This window comes from Rousettus aegyptiacus, unplaced genomic scaffold (assembly GCF_014176215.1).
Source record: "Rousettus aegyptiacus isolate mRouAeg1 unplaced genomic scaffold, mRouAeg1.p scaffold_m13_p_15, whole genome shotgun sequence".
Lineage (NCBI taxonomy): Eukaryota > Metazoa > Chordata > Mammalia > Chiroptera > Pteropodidae > Rousettus > Rousettus aegyptiacus.
The window spans coordinates 24,928,577-24,950,585 of record NW_023416290.1 but is presented as its reverse complement, the minus strand read 5'-3'; the positions used below and the strand labels follow the sequence as shown (position 1 = coordinate 24,950,585).

At 36.6% G+C, this 22,009-nt stretch overlaps 1 protein-coding gene and 1 long non-coding RNA gene across 2 annotated transcripts in view; one reads left to right on the top strand and one right to left on the bottom strand.

Moving 5' to 3' along the window:
• The window catches only part of SPIDR (scaffold protein involved in DNA repair), a 379,872-nt gene that overhangs the window by 114,569 nt on the left and 243,294 nt on the right, over positions 1 to 22,009 (top strand).
• On the bottom strand, positions 5,009 to 17,156 carry LOC118612043. The gene is made up of 2 exons (XR_004954706.1): positions 17,092 to 17,156; positions 5,009 to 6,978 (listed from the first exon to the last, which is right to left on the bottom strand). It is a non-coding gene; the product is annotated as an uncharacterized LOC118612043 (long non-coding RNA).

Genomic DNA, 22,009 nt, shown 5'->3' with positions numbered 1-22,009 from the left:
AACGAGACTACAAGTTTCTTGAGGGCCAGGATTATCGTGAATGACTAAATGAGTGAAGTAGAGGCAAGATGGATAGTGGCAGGGATTTTGTTTTTTAAACTGGTGACAGAAATTCATATATTTGTGAGTTGAATATATCTATGGTGAAAGCATAACTAAATATAACTTTAAATATTCAATTCTTATGAAAATAAAATTGGTAATTTTTTTATGCTGTATCTATTTTCTTAAATTTCTCTACTTTTATCAGACAGATTTATGCCTATAACAAGAGTGACAGAACAAAGTTAAAGGATCGAAATTGTTGTTGTGGTACCATATCTCATTCAGTGATGACTCCCTCAGAGTGTCCAACAATACTGAAGCTTTCATATCATAGTTGAGAAGACTTAACAAAATATGCATCATAATAGAAATTTCAAATGTGAGCAAAATTAAGTGGAGAAAAAAATTCTGTACTTAATTAAGAAAAATAATTAAATGTGTGTAATAAGCATTCATGGTCACATGGATTAGTCATTTGAAAACCTATAACCAGGATTTTATACGATAATGGAATTTTAAGTAAACTGCTCACTGACAAAACTAATATGTCCCATGAGTTGAATATGTGGTTATGATCTATATAATTTATAAATACAGAAGAAATTTCAATGAGAAATATTATTGAAATGACAGTATATTTGCAGCGTGTGGAGGCAGGGAGGGGTTGCATTTGATACCTAAAGTAAGAGCAGTATATACATAAAGCCCTAGAAAATTTCAAATGCTGAACTTTAGTTTTTAAAACTTGTGCAGTAATGACAGTTGCTATTTTGTGGGTAGGGGTGCTGCAGAATCTATTTTATATGTATTGTCTCATTCACTTTCCACAATGGCCCTGTTGAGATGGATATTACTGTCTTTATTTTGCCTGTGGAATAACTTGGCTATTTCTCAAATTAAAACCCTGCCCGGCATTACTCTGCTGGTAAAGGGCAGATGAGGACAATCAATGTAATTGTTGAATTAGATCGTAAGAGAAGAAGAATCTCCTTGCATTTTGTTAGTCAGTTGAGGTTGAGTGCTCATGTAAAAGGTTTTGATTCTTAAATAAGTAAGAAATAAGGGAATAAGGGGAAGAATGTAAACTTATCAACTAGGCTTATAAGGGAACACATTAAACTTTATATACTGGCTTGCTTCCTGTTCATCTTTTACTTAAAAAGTCTTCCATTCAAATTTCTGGGCTTGGAGCACTTTGATATTTGGATTTGAGGGAGGGAAAATCATTTACCTGTATTTCATGTCCCAATACCCACACCCTAGCTACCTGTTAGAACTTGATGTGCTTATCTTGCCTGTGTGGGAGACTGTCAGCACTCTGCTCTGCTCTGTATTATCCTGTAGTTTTTCAGATAGTCCCACTAGGCCCTTGGCTATCTGCCTGAATAAAGGACTGGGTGGAGGGGTATGGAAAGGCCAAGAGAAGGAGGAAGTTTGCTTAAGTCAAATTTCTTTAATTTATCCGAATTTTTCTCCTTTATTTTACTTTGGAAATGGGTTACATTTTTTTTCTGTGGAATGATGGAGCAAGATAGCTTTTATTTTCCTTACCATACAATTTCTGGTTCTTTTGTTCTATTGAGCTCAACTTCTAAGAGGGAAAGCACAATGAGCCTCAAACTCATTTCCATAAATATGTTTTCATTTTGTTTTTTACTTGTAAGAAAGAAAAAGAAATGTGAAGTCTGGAATTTGGAGTTCACCATGGCACATTAGATGAAAAAATTTATATCATCTCTGTTATCATTGTATTGGGACACAGTGTTAGTTCAGAACTTTGACCACTTCTCTTCTTTGAAAAGCACCACAGGTCAAGGCCTCTGCTTGTTTGGGAGTCCCATCTGTGTCAGACCATGTAAAAGAGGCTGAGAAGGCCTTCCTTTTTGGCTGTATCCATAGGGGCAAAAAGGAAAAGAAAGTTGATGAATATAGATAATTTTATGTCTTGTCTTTTTTGTGGTGAAGAAGGTGAGGTATAAATTTGTTTTAATTATTTTTTTTGCATTTTCCTAAAAAATAAACTTAACTACTACAGATAAACTTGAGATTTTGATCACTCGACATTATGCCTTATGGACTTTGTAAGTGTTCTACAATTTAGGGTAGAGAGCATCCCATCTCTGAAGGAAGTAGTCATTGTTTGTATGTGTTGTGTGTATTTTTGTGTCTCAAGAATATGCCATGAATGGTAGTTCTCATTTTGGAGTGTACAGCCAATTTTCTCCTCCCACATATGCCTCCTGCTCCAAAAAATGAATACTCAATAACAACAAATCATAACATTGTGATCAGAATGTGCTTCTATGCTGTATTGTATGTATGTATGTATGCATGTATGTAAAACTGTTCGAAAGAGCCTGGAAGAGTTTTTCACTCTATTTTACGGAAATGTAGAGACTAGCTTTCCCAGAAGGCAGGCAATAAGAAGCAGGCTTTCAGTTTCATTGCTGTGTGGCTAGTTATTTCTCAGTAGTCTGTAAATGGCCAAACTATTTCACTCTGAAGTTGTAATTCACTGAGCTTTGAAATTTATTCCGTTCACTTTGTTTGTTAATGATATATTTTAAGTATATAAGAACAAGCTCTAGGACAGGGGGCCCATGATTGCCTGTGGACCCAGGCAGATGGTGTAAACTAGTAGGACCCAGAGAGCGCTGCCTGACTAGAAAGGCCACTTCACTTCGGCTAAGCACAAGGGCTATTAGTAAGCTCCAACCAGCTCTTGCCTTGCAAGAATGTGATTATAGCATTGCCAGGTCCTCTCAGTTTCAAGAGAAGTTATCAATCTAGATCTGTATGTGAAATCTTCCAATTTCTAACGTGTAAATAACTAGTTCAAATGAAAAATAAAAACCAAAGTGAAAAACTCTATAGGGCAGAAAACAAAAACAAATACTTGTCTACTGGTTGCCAATTTGCGTACTGTGCTTTAAAGTATCATATGATGCTGATCAGACTTGTTCTTAGAATTTCCAGATCATAGTTATATGGTGCTATTTGCATTCATGATAAGATAAGACTCTGATTCAACCAACATTTATTTAGTGTTTTTGGTGATCATTCCCATATTTCACACCTTGCTTAAATGCTGTTACGCTTTTTAATATTGAAAATAAGTGATGAGGTCAAATTCATAAAATTCCCTCTAACACCAAGGTCCAGAAGTTTAGTATGTATGTTTTCTTCTATGTATTTTGTTGTCTCAGGTCTTACATTTAAGTCTTTGATCCATTTTGAGTTAATTTTTGTGTATGATGACAAATGGCAGTCTAGTTTCATTCTTTTGCATGTAGCTTTTCATGTACCATTTCCCAGTGCCATTTTTTGAATGGCTTTTTTTTTTTCTCCATTGTATGTTTTTGACTCCTGTATTGAGCATTATTTGCCCATAAAAAGGTGGGATTTTTTATAGGCTCTCAATTCTCTTGCATTGGTCTGTGTGTCTTTTTCTGCCAATACCTTTGCTGTTTTGATTATTGTCACTTTGTAGTATAATATGAAGTCGGGGTGTGATACCTCTGGCTTTGTTCTTTTTTCTCAGAATTGCTTTGATTGTTCAGGGTCTTCTGTGGTTCTATACAACAAATCTGATGTTTTTTTTGTTCTGTTTCTTTAAAAAATACCATTGAGGTTTTGCTGGGGATTGCATTAAACCTGTATATTGCCTTGCATAACATGGCCATTTTAACAATGTTGATTCTTCTTATCCATAAACAGAATATCTTTTCTTTATGTCTTCTTCAATTTATCTTAATAATGTTTTGTAGTTTTCACTGTATAGGTCCTTCATGTTCTTTGTTAGGTTTATTCCTAGGCACTTTATTCTTTTTGTTCCTAGTGCAAATGGAATTATTTTTTTCATTTCTTTTTCTGAACTTTTGTTGTTAGGCAAGGGAAATAAAAGCAAAAATAAATGAATGAGATCTGCACAGCAAAAGAAGTCCTCAACAAAAAAAGGGCAACTAACCAAATAAGAGAATATATTTGCAAACAATACCTCTAATAAGGGGCTAATATTTAAAATACATAAAGAAGTAATGTAACTCAAAAACAAAAAACAATCCAGTTAAAAAATGAGCAGAGGACCTGAACAGATACATCTCCCAAGAAGACATACAAACAGCCAATAGACATGTGAAAAGAAGCTCAACTTCATTAACTGTTAGGAAAATGCAAATTAAAACCACGTAGAGATACCACTTCACACTTGTTAGATTGGCTGTTATCAACAAGACAAGACATAACAAGTGTTGGCGAGGTTGTGTAGAAAAAGGAACCCTCATACACAACAGGTGGGAATGTAAATTGGTGCAGCCACTATAGAAAACAATATGGAGGTTCTTCAAAAAATCAAAAATTGAGCTATCATATGACCCAGCAATCCCTCTTCTGGGTATCTATGTGAAAATTTTGAAAACATCTATTCATAAAGATACATGCAGCTATGTTCATTGCAGCATTATTCACAGTGGACAAGACATCGATACAACCTAAGTGTCCTTCAATGGATGATTGGATAATGAAAATGTGGTACATATATAAATATATACAATGGAAAGCTACTCAGCCATAAGAGAAGATGAAATATTGCCATTTGTAGTATTGGTAAGTATACCAACAGCGATAGATCTTGAGATTATCATACTAAGCAAAATAGACAGAAAAAGTCAAGAACCATATGATTTCACTCATATGCGGGGTATAAAATTGGAAACAAATGGATAAGACAAACAAGGCAAACAAAAAGTCAGAGGCACAGACAACAGTATGATGGTTACCAGAGGGAGAGGGGGATGAGGAAGGTAAAAGAGGGTAAAGGGGATAAGATATATGGTGATAGAAGGAAGCTTGACTTTGGATGGTGAACGCACAATGCAGTATACAGATAATGCATTATAGAATTGTACACTTGAAACCTATATAATCTTATTAATGTCATCCCAATAAATTTAATAAATTTTTAAAAAAATATGTGATGAGTGATGCTGATGAAACTGTAAAAATATATATCTGACAAATGAATTAAATGGTCACAGGTACATAAAAGGAGGTACCTAAAGTAGTAGCGCTGTGCCCTCAGGTAGGTTCATAACTTCTCTGACTTCAGTTTTATCATCCCTAAAATGAAAATGAGTATAGTAGTGTCTATGAGAGCTTACTGTCAAGTTCAAGTGGGGCAACATGAGGATGAACGTGCTTTGTAAATGGTAAAGCATTATATGAATTTCTCGTGGCGATAAATCATTATATTAATAATTTAATTCAGTGTATACTGAGTGCCTTCCATCCATCTGACCATTAGTAAGGAGGAGACAAGATGAGTGTCCCTTGACCTCGTTTGTGGATTTGTGACATATCGTGGCTCCCAGGAAGGGTCTGCCTGAGAACTGCAACCCTCTGTGTTTAGGGAATCTACTGTCCCAGGAGAGGTTACAAACTTGTACTGGATAAGTTTGTGGTAGGCAGACATAAATCAAAACCAAATATTCAGATGTGAGTACTTCACAGAGTAATGATTCTCCAAGTGTTGTCCTTTAACTAGCAACAACAGCAACCCTTGGGAACTTATTAGAGATTCAAATTCTTGGGCCTACCACAAACCTCCAAATCAAAATCTAACGGTGGGGTCCAGCTGTCCTTGTTTTAATAAGCTTTGCAGGTGATTCTGTGATTTGAGAAGTTGCTGAGCTAGAGAGCCATACTGAGGAGCAGGAATGCTTGCAGAAGAGTTGCCTTGGTGCTAGCATGTTAGGGAAAGATCAGAAACTCAGGGGCCATAATCACAAGCAAGGGCAGGAGCACTAGCCTGAGACCAGATTTCATTTATTTGGCTTAATATGGTCTATGAGAGCAGGGCCTTATTGATGAATGTCAGGATCACAGGGACCCTTAGTCATCAGGAACACAGAATGTGCTCTTAGATTGACCTTTAATCCAGTTGTCTAGCCCAGAGGCTATGTGCTTCACAGTCTTCCTGAGATCTAGGTCTTGAAATAGGCAGAGTGAACCGAAGAAAGCATATTGGTGGCCTGTGTACCTGTGAGAGCATAGGTACTAAAGCCAAATAGATGTGGAAATGAAATAGTATGAGGGCAGTGCAGGGTGTGTATATGTGCATGTGTGTCTGTGTGTGCATGCTTGTACATTTACATAGCAAGGCAGCTAGTAGTGCACACTCCTTCAAAGTCGGCATGGTAGAGGCCCGCTTCGGTGTCCCAAAAACCAGCTGTGGTGCCACGCCTGAGAGGCTGTGAAATGATGTGGCTTCCCTGTCTTGCATGGTGTTTTTAAAGACCCACAGTCATCATGGTAGGCAGTGGGGTGAAAAGCTGCCATTTGAAATGCTATTGCAGTGTTACTGATGTGAGTTAGACTGACGGGTCTTCCTCTGTGTCCTATGGTCTGCAAAGCTTCCTGGAGCATGTCTGACTCTTAGTGTCTGGGCCTAGCCCCATCTTAAGCATTTTCTCCCATTGCTCTTTGATCACACATCTTTAAATGTTAGCCATATCAGATTACTGTTATTTCTAGAATATACTTTCTGTTTTCTTCTCTCTCTCTCTCTCTCTCTCTTTTTTAAGCGAAATAAATTAGGTATACAAAAATGTAAAGACAAAAAATAACACCCATGAATCTACACAGTCTGAGAAATAAAACATTACAGGAAAAATTCAGGCCCTTTTCGCCATCTTTACCTGTGTCCTTTTTTCTGTCAAGGATCACCCTAGCAACAGCAGCAACCCCTGGGAACTCGTTAGAAATTCTGCACTTGTAATGAAATCTATACTTACCAAATTATGTTCCACCCTCAAGTGGTGGTCAGCCCTCATATCCCCTTCTCGGCTGAGTGAACTAGTAGTGAGTTTGTGAGGGATCATGTTACAGTAAGATCCAGGAGAGTCTCATAGGCTAATTCATGAGGAAAAAGTATCTCTGAAGGAATTAAAAGGCATAGATATTACAGTTATCATTATTTTTCTGTTTATTTAGGTAGAAGAATATTTCAAACTCAATTTCTTGGTTTTTCTTTTTTCCTCATCATCTGCCCCAGCCTCTGGCAGTGATCTCTTTGAAAGCATGATGGACAGTTATTCATGTTATAAATGATACTTTTAAAAGAAACACCCACTTTCTCATTTTGCTATTCAGAAGAACTGAAACATGCTCTGTGCTACAATTCAGTGTGGGAGCCTCAGAGCTCACATTTAGTTGGGAGTGGCAGTCTGCTGTTTAGGTAGTTTTTCCCTCTCCCTCTCTTTCACCCTTCTTCCTTTCCCTTTTTCTGTTTATCTTATCGAGTAAAGGAAAATAACTCTTCTCCAGCTAAGTTCTGCAAAGCTGTTTTAGGGACATAATGGAACTTGGCTGATGTGCCTGCACAGAGTCTACTGCATTTATTGAAAGGTAGGAATCTATGTCCTTAGTACACTTGGATTATTGTTTCAAAGGAGAACATGGAGAAGGAAGAATAAGCTCTCTATACTTGGTAATTGCTCCTATAAAAGTATTATTCTTCAGTTACTTATTAAATAACACCATTTGGTTCATGATAAGAGTTTGTTGCACATTTTGCCTAGAATAGTAAGTAATCACATGTGATCCAGTGTAGACTTGAAAATGACCACAACCTACTCTAAACTTTTACATGGCTTCTGCCCTCTTAACCATCAAATGAAGGATACTGTGAGCTGGGTATTCTATCTGTGCCTCCTTCATCCTGAACCCACACTCTGGAACCTGAATTTCCTGGCAGTTTTCAGTCGAAGTTCACTTGCAGGTGATTCTGCCATTGCCATTATGTTACCTGATCTGGGCCTAAAGCTGTCGAAGAACTCTGGCTGCTATTCCAAGCAGTGTTTTGGTTTTTCTGTTTGTTTGTTCGTTTTTATCTTTTTTTTTTTTAATTGAAGTATAATTGACATATTAGTTTCAGGTGTATATTGATTTGTTATTTGTGTGTATTGTCAAATGATCAATTAGTCTTGATAACATCCACCAAGCAGTGCTTTTGATCTTATAACTTCAAAGCAAGTTTTATTTTTCTTACATGTAAGGTGTGGATGAAGCCTCCCCCTGGATGAGGGACTAACTTTGCTAGTTTTTTAGGTCTGCAGAGTTGTTTAATTACCAGTTGGCAGGCTCCAGTTTCTCTTCAGTTAACAAATAGAATTCTCATTTGTAAAAATATCCAACGTTCACTTGATTTTTCTCAGTTGTAAAGAATCTTACGACTATGATTTTAATTTCTGAAATACCAGTTTTTTCAAGAAGTCTTTTCAGTGACATTTCTGGTAAAGCAACTTTCATAATACAAAAACATTTATTAAAATGCAGCTTCATTTTTAATAATTAAATTTTTTTCCTCTGAGTTTGTAATCAGAACTTGTCTTGGATTCATAAACACTTCAGGGTCTCAAGTGAGTTTCTAGGCTTTTCCTGCATGCACATAGGCAGGTAGCAGGTGGATTGCCTTTATTTTTTATTTATTTTCCTCATCTTATGGAAACCACAGTTTTACTCTCTGTTTTTATGAGTTTGGTTATTTTAGATTCTGCATAAAAAATGATATCATACAGCATGGGTCCCCACTCCCCCAGGCCGGAGAGCAGTTTCAGTCTGTGGCCTGTTAGAAACCAGGCATCATTCTCATAGGAGCACCAATTCTAAAAAGGTTGGGGACCGCTGTCATAAAATATTTGTCATAAAATATTCTCTGTCTGACTTATCTCACTCAGCACAATGTGCTCCATCCATGTTGTCCCAAGTGGCAAGATTAGACAGTCTTAACTGTGGGGTGGGTGCTCTCCTGTTTGCAGGTGCCTAGTCAGATCCCCCCCCACACACACATGCCCGCTCCCATGCCTCCTTATCTGCTCTCACAGCAGGCCTATGGTGTGTTCTCCTAGTATGTGTATGTCCAGAAGAAAGAGGCCACAAATGTGCCGTGTACAGAAGGAGTCCATAAATGTCGTATAGCGTATTTCTGGAAGCATCAAGTTTCTTCTGGGACATCGAGCTTTATGAACAAGGACAATTCTGCACCATTCCTGCACTTGCAATGGTAGCTCTGCCCTGGCTTACTTAGGTACCAGGTTCACCTGGTCCACATACCATAAACAAACATGGAAGCCTCTTCCTCACTCCTGTCCCCATCTATCCTGAGTCCCTTTCCCCGAATAGACAAATATTGTTGTTAAATTCTTCCAGAGATTTAAATACATGTATATGAAGATTTTTCGACTGCCCTTTCTAGACAAATGGCAGTATACTTGACACATAGATCTACACTCGACATGTATGTTTAATGTGTCCATATCTTTCCATGGTGACTTGGGAAGTCTGCTGTGATTCGGACCATGGCGATATCCTTATCCATTTAGCCATTCCTCTGTTGGTGGACTTTCCAGTTGTTTCTCATCTTTTACTTTGAAACAAAGCTGCTCTTCTGCCCTTCCTATGTGCCCTCAATATCTTGAAGGAATAGTTTATTTTCCTAAAATCTGTTTCCTATTTACTCCCATTTTAAGAGTCTTAAATATTTAATTTAAACATTAAATAAATTGGCTGCTATGTAACTCTGGACTGTTATTTATGAGATTGCTGCATTTCTATAGAGACCAAAGTACATGGTCTACTACTTTATTAATCTTTCTTCTGAAGATGTCATTCTTCCCGGTAGGGAGAGATGAAGAGATTATAAAAATGGGTTAAAGTTTAGGACTGGAGATGTAGATTCGATTGTGCAGGGGGCGGGGTACCTATTTGTTTATCTTCTAATGTGTGCTGCATAAAAGGCTGAAGGGTATGAAAAAGAATATATATGCAGGTGTACACACACACATACAGAGACATACACATATAGTTCTTAACATAGAAGGGAAGGCACCTATTAAAAAATGAGAGGAGCCAGAGCAAGATAAGGATAATGCCAGGTGGTATGGGTACAGAGGACCTTGAAGCAGATTGAGTGTGGGATGAGAGTGATCATAAAAATCTTTGTGGAGCTTGACCCTTCAAAGCTAAGACGAGTCTGATTGAGACTACAGCTGGGACTAGAAAGGTGTCCAAGAGGCTGACAGTACAGTGTAGAACTGGATGATGTGGTTTGAAATATGAGTTTGGGTCCCAGGGAACTATTGAGTATTGACCTTGAGTACTGGGATGAGGAGTTCTTATATCCTTGACTGGAATAAGGGGCTGCTGTGGTTCCTAAGTGGAGAACACCGAATGTAGTATTGGGTGTTTATAGGTAGGCATGTGTAGGATAGGGCCAGTATGTGCATGAACAGAAAGAGAAAAAAGTGCCAGAGGGGTCAGTTTAGGACATCAGTTGTTTCTGGTGATCCTGTTCTAGACATAAAGTATGCTTGAGAATGAAGAAGAGGATGAGTTCAAATTTATTGATGATTTAATTTCAATTCAGTTGATGTCAGAGAGAACATAGAGTTAAAATAAATAAAATAATCATGCTAAAGCTGAGCTCCTGGAGCATAGCTGTCTAGTGACCCGAGAAAGGGATATCTCTGTGGGTGAAAGTTATTAGTTCAGTTTTATCATTTGAGGTTGAGTGAGATATTCAAATATAAATGTATCCTTGTCATTCGTAAAGAGAGTTGACTATAATTTTTTGGTTATTACAATGTCAGGATTGAAAAATAAAATTGCTGTGTACAGAAAACCCAAGTATCCTACTTGTAATTTGTGCCATTCTTCCTTGATGCCAAGTACTGTTTTGATGCCAAGATTTTATGTTTTCTTTTTAAATTGTGGTAGAAAGAATTCTAACCCCCCCCCCCCCAGATCCCCACTTTCTACTGTACTCTGCATAATCGCTGAAACTGCAACTGTGATAGAGTTTACTCCTATATTAGGTTTTGTCATATAGCACGGTGAACTTTCAAAAGAGAGTTGATCCTTAGTGGGCCTCACTTAATGCCATCAGCCCTTTGAATCTGTGTCTGTAGGTCAGAGACTGAGGACTTCAGAGATTGGAAGCAGGAGAGGGATTTATGTCCTATTAGTGGCTTAAAGTTGGAAGGAGCCACAGGGCAAGGAATATGACAACATCTAGGAGCTCAGAGTGGACCCTGGCCAGCAACTAGCAAGGATATGGAAACCTCAGTCATAAAATCTCCAGGAGCTGAATTCTGCCAGGGGAAAAATTAGCTTAGAATCATATTTTTTTCCAGAGCCTCCAGGAAACTCAGCCCATTGAACACACCTTGATTTCAGCTTTGCAATACCCTGAGCAGAGGATTCAGTTAAAATGTATAAGATTTCTGTCCTACAGAACTATGAGCTGACAAATGAGTGTGGCTCTGAGCTACTGAATTTGTGGTAACTTATTACACAGCAATAGAAAACTAATATAAAGTTTGTGCACAGCAGTTGAAGGATACAGTAGTGTACATTGTTATATAAACCTACACATTTAAGTCAGTGGGAGTATGGGAAAATAAAGAAGTTAAATAGTTGGCAAGAAATTGTACCACCAGCTCGTTGGTGTGTCCTGGGATAGTCACAGGTTCATCTTCACTATCAAAAACTTTGTCCCTCTCTCTTGGAGCCCTCTTTGAGGTTTTTTGCCTGGATCTGGCCTCGTGCCCTTCTTACATTCCCTAAAGCACTTAGTCCTTACTCCTCTCATAGCATTTAGTGTGCTATGTTGTAACAGATTATCCCCTGTCCATAACTAGTCAGTTTTAATGTTGGCATCATTTAGCACAGTACTTAGTATTCAGAAAGTATTTGTTCAGTGAGTGAAAGTAAAGAATTGTGAAATGCTAGTTGGAAAACAAAATACAAGCCGAAGAAAAACACCGAAGGAAAGACGGTGCAGATCATAAGAATGCAACGACTCAAAATCCAAATTAGAAATTTAGGATGGTGGATATCAGTGATTGTTAACAAAGTCAGGATTTGAGAAGTCAAAAAGATGATTTTGCTAAGGAAACCTACCCCCAAGTGCAGACTGTTTATATAGTAAAACAGTGAATACTAAAACAAAACTTTAATAATTGTAATAAAAAGCAGACTCTCAGTACCTCACATTGTCTTTCAGGAGGTGAAAATGTTGTGGGTCTTAATAAAAAGAAAAAATGGTATTGTGGCATATACTTCATACTTATTTCTCATATACAGGAAAGAAAGTCATGTGAGGTCTTTTATGAAAAATTGTTAGTAGTGTCCTTTTTGTTAATACCACTATTAAGTATTTATGACTACTTAATAAATAATAGTATTTATGTCTATTATTGACTAAAAACGTATTTAGTACTCAATTTCCTGTTTAATGGTGGAAAAGTTCTGTGAATATTTGTAAGCATCAGGAAAAGAATTCTGGGCATGATAAAAATATTAAAAAGGTCGATAAGTAGGTGGGATATTAAGTTGTTGCCAAGTTCCTAATGCCAACAGATGAAGGGGATAGAAAATACTTCTAATGGAGGTTCTTAGCTATCAACTAAAAATGATAGCTTGGGCTATTTCATATAATGACAAAGAACTAATTGGTAATGTGTTCTCTGCAACTAGGATGTATTTCATGGGCAAATAGTAATAAACAAACTAGAAGTTGCCATTTATTCAGTAGAGACTAGAAGCTTTTTGGGGGATGGAGTTGTATATGAAGAGTACACTGTAGGACTTAATAAAATGAAGAGAAATGTGACTTAAGATTCTACAGGATAAGGTATAGATTAATGAGAGTATTTTTCTTCTGACCTTTACAATTGATATCATCATCAGATAATTTCCAGAAAAGCTTTCTGCAAGGAATAGAAAAGGAGAGAAGGAGCTCCTAACAGAAGGACAGTTAATATAGGTATGATAGACTTTTGTGTGTGAGCTTTACCCCAAACTGCATTGGCAAAGTTGCAAATTTATAATTAATGTTAACATGAATATACTACTTAATGTTTTAACTATATTTGAACCTAAAGGTAGTTTCTTCAGTACTTTTCTCAAGTTCTTAAGATACTTAATTTTCCCTCTTGAGTTCTCTTCATCTTAGAAACTGCAATTTCCTTTGTAGGAACAATTTCCTGCTGGGTGCTACTCTCTTTGGTCACTTCTGCCTTGAATGCCCTGAGTTTTTACCTAAAACCATAAATGCATTGCAACACTAGGCCATTTCATCATCCTATGAATTGAGAAAGTATGGCAGGAAATCACAAGTTGACTGTCCCCAACACAAGCCTCATGTTTCTTGGTTGCTGTGTCATGACAGGCAGTTGGTGTTTTGAATGGCAGTTAAGAAGAGGACACTTTGTAGAAAAAAAAAAAAATATATTTTCCAGGGATATATTTAAGAGTATAATCACTTGGAGAACAAAGTGCAGGTAGAGAGAAAATATTTTCACCATAGTCTAAAAATTCTGTTGTCCAGTGTTGTTTTCCCTTATCGTATTAAATTCATTACTTTTCTACAGTGATATATATATATATAATATATATATATATATTAGTTTATCTGTTTTTTTTTATGTTTTAAGATGTTTTGTGCCCAGTTTCTTTCCACCCCTCACTACCAGGACCATGTATAAGAATCATTTCCTTTAGCAGTATGGAAAGAAATCGCCATTTATTTTATTTTCCATACATTCTGTGTTGTGCACTGCAAGTCTGTTTTGTACTGTTAATCTCATCTTTTCTGTGCAGGAGCTGATATCATGATGATCTCCTGAAATGATGGTTACTTAGACATAACAGTAGGTCAGGACAGAAATGATTATCCTATCAAATGAATAATATCAATAAATTTGGTTGTGGTTTCCAGTTGGGTCTTTTCTCGTGTATTACATCTAATGTAGAAAGAAATCTGTCTACTCCCCTCCCAAAACAGAAGGAACCTCTTTAGTTTCCTTCTCTGTCAACTGCAGTAGTGGTGCAAAGTTTATTTCCCCTTTGTTGCTCTTTAGCAACAGTTGCCTTTAGGGCTCCCAACATTTAAAGGAAAGGTATATTGGAGGAAAAAAATATTTTTCTGCTATTGTTATTTAGAAATCAGTTAAGTTTTCAGTAGTGATGTGGTCAGAATTTAATTATTTCATATTCTCTCTTATAGTAAATTTCTATATGTCAGTCTATATTCTTGGAGCCATGTATACATAAACCAAGTGAGGCTTTCAAGGAGTTCACAGTCTCAAAGGATAGACATATGTATAAATATTTTTAGTGCATAGAAATTCAGTGATAGGAATGGATACAATATGTGGCAGTGGCAAAAAGAAAAGGCCTGTGTGGGTTAGGGAAAAGTCCATAGTAGATATATGGTAGAACAGTGTAGGAAAATATTAATGGCAGAATCAAGATAGTAGATACATGGATGCTTGCTGTAAAACTCACTCATAATAGAATGTTGGATGTAGGAAGAAGGGCTTTAGAGATGAAGGATACTTGAACAGAGTCTTCAATATTATTAGTTTTCCAGGTAGGCAAGAAGACGGAAGGGCATTTCAGGAAAAGAAATAGCATGTGAAAAGAAAAAGAACAGAAGGCGGGGAGAAAGGGAGAGGGAGCATGTGCGAGCATTCTGAGGAAAATTCAGTAATTTGGTGTAGTTGAGTTAGGCTTTTTTTTATGGAAGAACAGTAGGATGTAAGATGAGATAATTAAGATCATGAGGGCCTTGAATGCCAAACTATTCACTCTTTATTTATGTTTGCAATAGATACGGAGAGTTCTTTCATATATTTAACAAAACAAAACATATCTTTCTTGACTACACTTGCTCTGCAGCTTCTGCTTTATTCTTCAGCCAGTGTGAAGCAAAATTCCTTGCAACGAATCTCTCTAAGTTTGCTGTCTTTAATGTTTCTCCTCCAACTCCAGTCCAATTTCTGCCACCCCTTCCTATGGTGCTGCTCCCCAAGGCTACAAAAAATCTATATAAGGTTCAATACAAAGGCAAACTCTACATCCTCATTCTACATGGCTTAGCAGCAGCACTAGCACTAGCTCCTCCTTAAAATTACATTTTTTTTTAAAAAAAGGAAGAGGATAAAAAACATCCTGCTGCATAGAACTGTTGTTTCAATTGTAGACATGTAGGTATCACCAGGTGAAAATTTGAAAACATTTGAAAACTGTCATAGCATAGTAGTTAAGAGCATGGACAGCAGAGTTCAGATAGGCCATGTTGGGGTCCCAACTGTCATTACTCTGTACTTGAGAGCAAATTACTTAACCTTTTTGGACCTTCTCAAAAGACATCATGAAAATAAAGCCTCTGATACATAATAGGTTGATAAAAGTTTTTTTTTAGGGAGAACTCATAAATAGATAGCTAAGTTCTACCTGGTGGTTAGAAATCCTCTGCCTTGAACTTTCTGGAATATGACAATCACCTTTTTATCCTAACTGCTTGTATTATCTGCCCTTTGGCTTTGCTGTACTGACAACATCACAGCTCCTTAAACATGGTGGGCTCTTTATTCCTCCACATTTCTGTTTTTGTTGTCTTTGCTTAGAGTGCCCTCTTCTTCCCAACCTCTTGTCCTCCTACATGTGAAATACTACTAATTTCAAGTCACCTCTTCTGGGAAGACTCCCATCAATCTACCTTGCCCATAAACTTCATCCCTTGTTGCCTGTGAATCCTCCCATATCCACATCTATTCCTTTTTCTATGTTGTAAGTTTCTTGAGGTCAAGAAAAATGTCTTATCTTTTGTCCTTAGCCTAGAACAACAATGCCTGATACAGAGCATACATGTAATCAGTGTTTAATAAGTGAGTAAGGATAGGAAGGCTTACAGTTTGCATAGGCTGTGCTGAGCATCAGGGATAAGTAAGACAAGATACTATCTCTGTTGTTAACCTTATAGTCCTTTTTATATTCTTTAATCCCCATGATAACTTGTGAAGTAGCTATTATTTTTCTTCTTTTATACTTTGAGACATTAAGGCTCAGAATGATTAAAAAACACTTATCCAGGTTACACCACTAGATGTTGAAGCTAGAATTTACAACCAGGTCTCTTTGAGTCAAGTCCCAGTTCTTTTTCTAGTGCACCATTATGAAGATTTCTTGTTCACCTTTGTATTTCCCATATTACTTAGAGCATTTCTTTGTATGTACAGGACAGTGAATTAAAATTTCTTTTAACTGAATTAGTGTCAAAAGTGAGTCATTTTGTGCCAGAAACAATAATCTTCCAAATGACATGATTTGCAAGAATTAACACAATGTCTAAAATTCTTAGCTGGGGTTAGATAATGTGCTAGTTACGAAAGAAATGAAAAGAGGTACAAGGGCTAGAATGAGAGTAAGGGTCTTTAAGAACTTATTCCTTAATTATCAAGCTAGTAATCTAACTGTGGAAAATAGAGGCAAACATGAAAATATTCAGATCACTACTATGGAATGTACTCCTGAAATGGTATTATAAAACTTGATTTAAAATCTTCAGGTCACCAAGGAAGTATTATTTCAAATAGTGCTGTTACTTTTAAAGGTAAATGATGAAGCCATCTCTTATTGAAAGCCTTATAAAAAAATTGTTTGTTAAAAATTGCCAGTTGTATTTCAAAAGACATGGAGACTATTATTGTATAACTCTTATTTAGGGTACTTGAAGCATTTCTAATCCAAGAACAGTTTCACTTTTATAGTGTGGAGAAAGTTGAACATATGATTTATTAGCCTAAGGAATATGTTCTTGAAGAGCTTATTTGGTAATTTAAAAGGGAAATCCAACATTCAAGATTTCCAGCTTTAAAATGTGGCAGTAGTCTAGTTGAATATCTTTTTTAAGAAAAAGGTTAATGCTTCATTATGTAGTCTTACCAAATAAGCACTTTATCCAGATCTGAAATAAGTCAGTCATTTCATTGACATGCAAATCAAAGAGAATTTTAGCTGTATTACCATTGTTTAAAATTTCTACTGAACTCATTAATATTAGTACTGAATTGTAGTATATTGGCTTAAGTTCCATTTTTTTTATTATAAATTTAAAAGAAAATATGAAAGGTAATGATCTTTGGATATTAATAAATGTCCAGGATCACAGGCCCAGAAGAAATAATTTGTAGAAGTGCTTACCCCTTAGGTTGACTTTTGAAATGCTGCTGTCCACTCTGATAATCATGTGTTCCTTTTTTTTCTTTTTAATAAAAGTTGAGCTGTTCTTAACCTGTTATATCATATGCTCGTTAGGTTAGTTTTACTCATTCTGGGTGTGGTGCCGGTTTCTACTGAGCCACTGTTTTTTTCTTGTTCAGCTGGGAAATTTTTAAAAATAGGATAAGGGACAGATGTGAAGAAAGTCAAAAGGGATTTCAGAAGAAAATAAAACAGATAAACCTGACATCTCTCTAATATTAAAACTAAAACAGCATAATAGAAACCAGTTCTAAAACAGTTAGCTTATTTTACTTTATATATATCCTTCATTGTCCCTATAAACTTCTAAAATAAGTAAGACTGTATCTATTCAAAAGCAATTAAACTTTGTTACTCAGAAATAAGAAAATATAAAACGTCACATTTTGGTTATATTTCCAAAGTGTTTGGATTTAATCATTTTGCCTTGTTTATAGAATTTTGAAGTCTAAATATCTATCTAGGTTGACTTTTGTTTTCCTTCTTTTTATGTCTCTCTGGCTAAAAAAGAATATCTTCCTATTTGTCTCTACTCTAGGCCTTCTTGTGACAGTTTAGTTTTAGATACTTTCCTTTTAAGGGGCCCGTGCTCTGACATTTGCCCACAATCTCATTTACTCTGGGCTCCGGGGAAGGGTAGCAATTGAAAAGTGTCGGAAACATAACAGGGAGAAACTAAATTGGGTAGCTTCAGGGAGAGAGCTGGAGAGACAGGAGATAGAGTACTTATCTCTGGGGACAGAAGCGCTGGTAGGCACCACTGCTGCTTTGTTAAGACCTCCCCACACTCAGCCAACAGGCTTCAGCAGTTGCCATTTCTGAGCTCTGCATTAACCTAACACTATTCTCCCTGCTCTGGTGATACCCTGAGACCCTGTCCCACCCAACTAGTGTACTCAAACCAAGCCATTTCCAATGGCTCTTCACTCAAGTGACCTGGCTTGGCTCACACTGCAGACTTACCTAAAAGGCTCACAAATCCCCAACAAGCAACAGGTGGCCTTAGCCTGATCTATACCTTTTGCAAAGGGACCTCAAGCCTGGCACTAGCATTAACCAGTTACAACTTGCATTGTAACTCCCATCAGGTTGCCTCAAACCTGGCATAAGCTGCAGCCAGTGGTGGCCTGAAATATAGCTTCAACTAAGCAGCCATAGGCCTGGCACAAGTAGTGGCTAGCCTTGGTTCACAGCACAGCTTTCCAAATAGCTCCATGCCCAGCACAAGGAGGAACCAATTGCAGATGACTTTGCAGGTCCTATAAGGTGGCCCCAAGCTGGGTACAAACAGTGCCTTACATTGGCCTATACTGGAACCACTCTCAAGAGGCTTCAGAACCAATACACTCGGTGGTTAGCCTCACATCATTACAGAGCACTACCTAACCATCTCCATAGCCGACACACCTGAAGGGTAAACTTGGCTGGTACCAGAGCCTCGCTAAAGTGACTCCAGCTTTGGGAGGGTGGGGGCGGGGCAGTCCCTGTACTACACCTTGTCCACTGTCGTTACAGTCAGCCCTCACAGCCAGTCAGCCTGTGGTGTCAGCCCCACGCACTGACATGTTAAGAGCAATCAAAGCTCAACTACAACAGAGGATCATGTACAACCCACAAAGGGAAACCTCCTGGAGCACCTGGCTCCAGTGAACAGGGAGGCTGTTCACTGGGCTTCACAATTCACTTACTACATAAGGCCACTGTGCCAAGACTGGGAGACATAGCAGATCTACCTGATACATAGAAACAAACACAGGGGGACAACCAAATCAAGAGGCAAAGAAACATGTTCCAAAAGAAAGAATAGGACAAAACTTCAGAAAAAGAACTAAACAAAAGGGAGACAATCTACCAGAAACAGAGTTCAAAACACTGGCTGTAAGGATGCTCAGTGAACTTAGGGGAAGAATAAATGAACTCAGTGAAAACTTACAAAAAAAGTTGGAAACCATAAAAAAGAACCAGTCAGAAATGAAGAATACGTTAGAGGAAATCGACAGAGGAGATGAATCAGAAGATTAAGTTAGTGATCTTGAGGTTAAGACAGTGGAAAACACCTCCATCAGAATACCAAAAAGAAAAAAAGAATTTAAATAAAATGAGAGTTTAAGGGACCTCTGGGACAACATCAAGCATAACCAAATTTGCATTATAGGGGTACCACAAGGAAAAGGGAGAGAACAAGGAATTGAAAATCCATTTGAAGAAATAATGACTGAAAATTCCCCTGACCTGGTGAAGGAAATTGATTTACAAGTCCAGGAAGCGCAGAGAGTCCCAAACGCAGTAAACCCAAAAAGGTCCTCACAAAGACACATAATTAAAATGCTGAAGGTTAAAGGCAAAGAGAGAAACTTAAAAGTACCAAGAGAAAAGTAGTTATGTAAAAGAAAGCTCCCATATGACTATGAGCTGATTTATTAACAGAAACTTTGTAGGCCATAAAGGATTGGTACAAAATGTCCAGAATGATAAAAAGACAAAATTATTCTAGCCAGGAAGGCTTTCATTTAGAATTGAAGGACGGATAAAGAGCTTCCCAGACAAGAAAAGGCTAAGGGAGTTTGTCACCACTAAACCAGTATTATAAGAAACATTAAAGAGACTTTTTTAAGTAGGAAAGAAAAAAAATATTAATAAGGAAATACAGGAAAGAAAATTCTCACTGACAAAGACAAACACTAAAAGTAGTAGATCGACTATAAAGGGAAAAGTAGAAAGATGACGTGTAATTATAACAGTAAATTGGGGTAATATACACTGAAGAAGAAAAAAAAATAATGACAAAAACATAAATGTGGAGGGGGTGAGCAAAAATTGTAGTGATCTTAGAATGTGTTTACCTTAAGCAGCCATCAACTTAAGAAAGATTGCTTTAAACATAGCTTGGCATATATGAAGTAAAATTAACCACAGACCAAGAATCTACAAGAGATATCCAAGAAATAAGAATACAAGGAAAGAAAAAATCCAAACACAACATTATAGGAAGTCATCAACATACAAGAGAAGAGAGCAAGAGAATAAGGAACGGAGAACTACAAAAACAATCAGAAAACAAGAAGTAACATGGTAATAACTATATATCCTATACTTGAAATGTAAGCAGACTAAATGCTCCAATCAAAAGACATAGTGTGGCTGAAAGGATTTAAAAAAAGACCCACACATACATTGCCTATAAAAGACCCCCTTCAGATTGAAAAACACACATACTAAATGTGAAAGGATAGAAAAGCATATTTCATGCAAATGGAAGTGAAAAAAAAAGCTGGAGTAGCAATACTTAGACAAAATAGACTGTAAACAAGAGATGTAACAAGACGCAAAGGATGTTTTATAATGATAAAGGGATCGATCCAATAAGAAGATTTAACACTTGTAAACATCTACTCACTCGATATAAGAGCACATAAATATATAAAGCAGACATGTAGAGAGAAATTGACAGTACTAGTCATAATAGGAGATTTTATGCCCCATTGACATTGATGGATAAATCATCCAGAGAGAAAATCAATAAAGAAACAAAGACCTTAAATAATACTTTAGACCAGATGGATGCAATTAATATTTTTAGAGCATTTCACCTCAAAGCAGCAAAATATACATTCTTTTTAAGCACACATGGAACATTTTCCAAAACAGACCAAAGAACAAGTCAATAAATTTAAGAAAATTGAAATTATTTCAAGTATCTTCTCTGATCACAATGGTATGAAACTAGAAATCAATTACGAGAATAAAACTGAAGAACACTCAGATATGTGAAGGCTAAATAACATTCCATTAGACAATGAATAGATTAACAACAAGGTCTATTAAGAAATCAAAATATACCTTGACACAAATGAAAATGAAAACATAACCCAAAATATATGGGACACAGCCAAAACAGCTGTAAGAGGAAAATTTATAGCAAATACATGCCTACCTCAAGAAACAAGAAAAATTTCAATCTAACCTTCTACCTGAAGGAAGTAGAAATAATACGACAAAGCTCAAAGTGAGTAGAAGGCAGGAAATGATAAATATTAGAGTGGAAATTTTAAAAAGCCTAAAAAAATGAAAAAGATTAATTTAACCAAGAACAAGTTCTTCAAAATTATAACATTGGTAACATTTTAGCCATACTCATCAAGATAATAAGAGAAAGAGCTCAAATAAATAAAATCAGAAGTGAAAGAGGAGTTGTGACAACTAACACCACAGAAACACAAAAGAGTATAAGGAAGCACTATGAACAATAAGATGCCAACAAATTGGACAACCTGGAAGAAATGGATAAGTTTTTAGAAGCATGCAACATTTCAAGGCAAAATCAAGAGGAAAAAAAAAATTTTGAATGAACGGATAACTACTAAGGAAATCAAATCAATAATCAAAAAATTCTCAAGAAACAAAAGCTCTGAACAAGATGGCTTCATAGGTGAATTTTACTTAACGTTTAAAGAAGAATTAATACATGTCCACTTCAACCTCTTCAAACTATTTCAAAAAATTGAAGAGGTGAGAAGGCTTCCAATCTCATTTTATGAGGTAGCATCACCCTCATATCAAAACCAGATAATACAAAGGAGAATTGGAGGCCAATATCCCTCATGAACATAGATGCAAAAATCCTCAACAAAATAATAGCAAACTGAATTCAAGAATATGTTGAAAAGTTCCTACACCACGATCAAGTGGGATTGATTTCGAGTATGCAAGGTTGCTTCATTATCCACAAATCAAGTAACTTGATATACCACATAAACAACATGAAGGATAAAAATCAAAAGATCATATCAATAGATGCAAAACAAGCATTTGCCAAAATTTAACATCTATTATGATAAAAACTCTCAGCAAAGTTGTA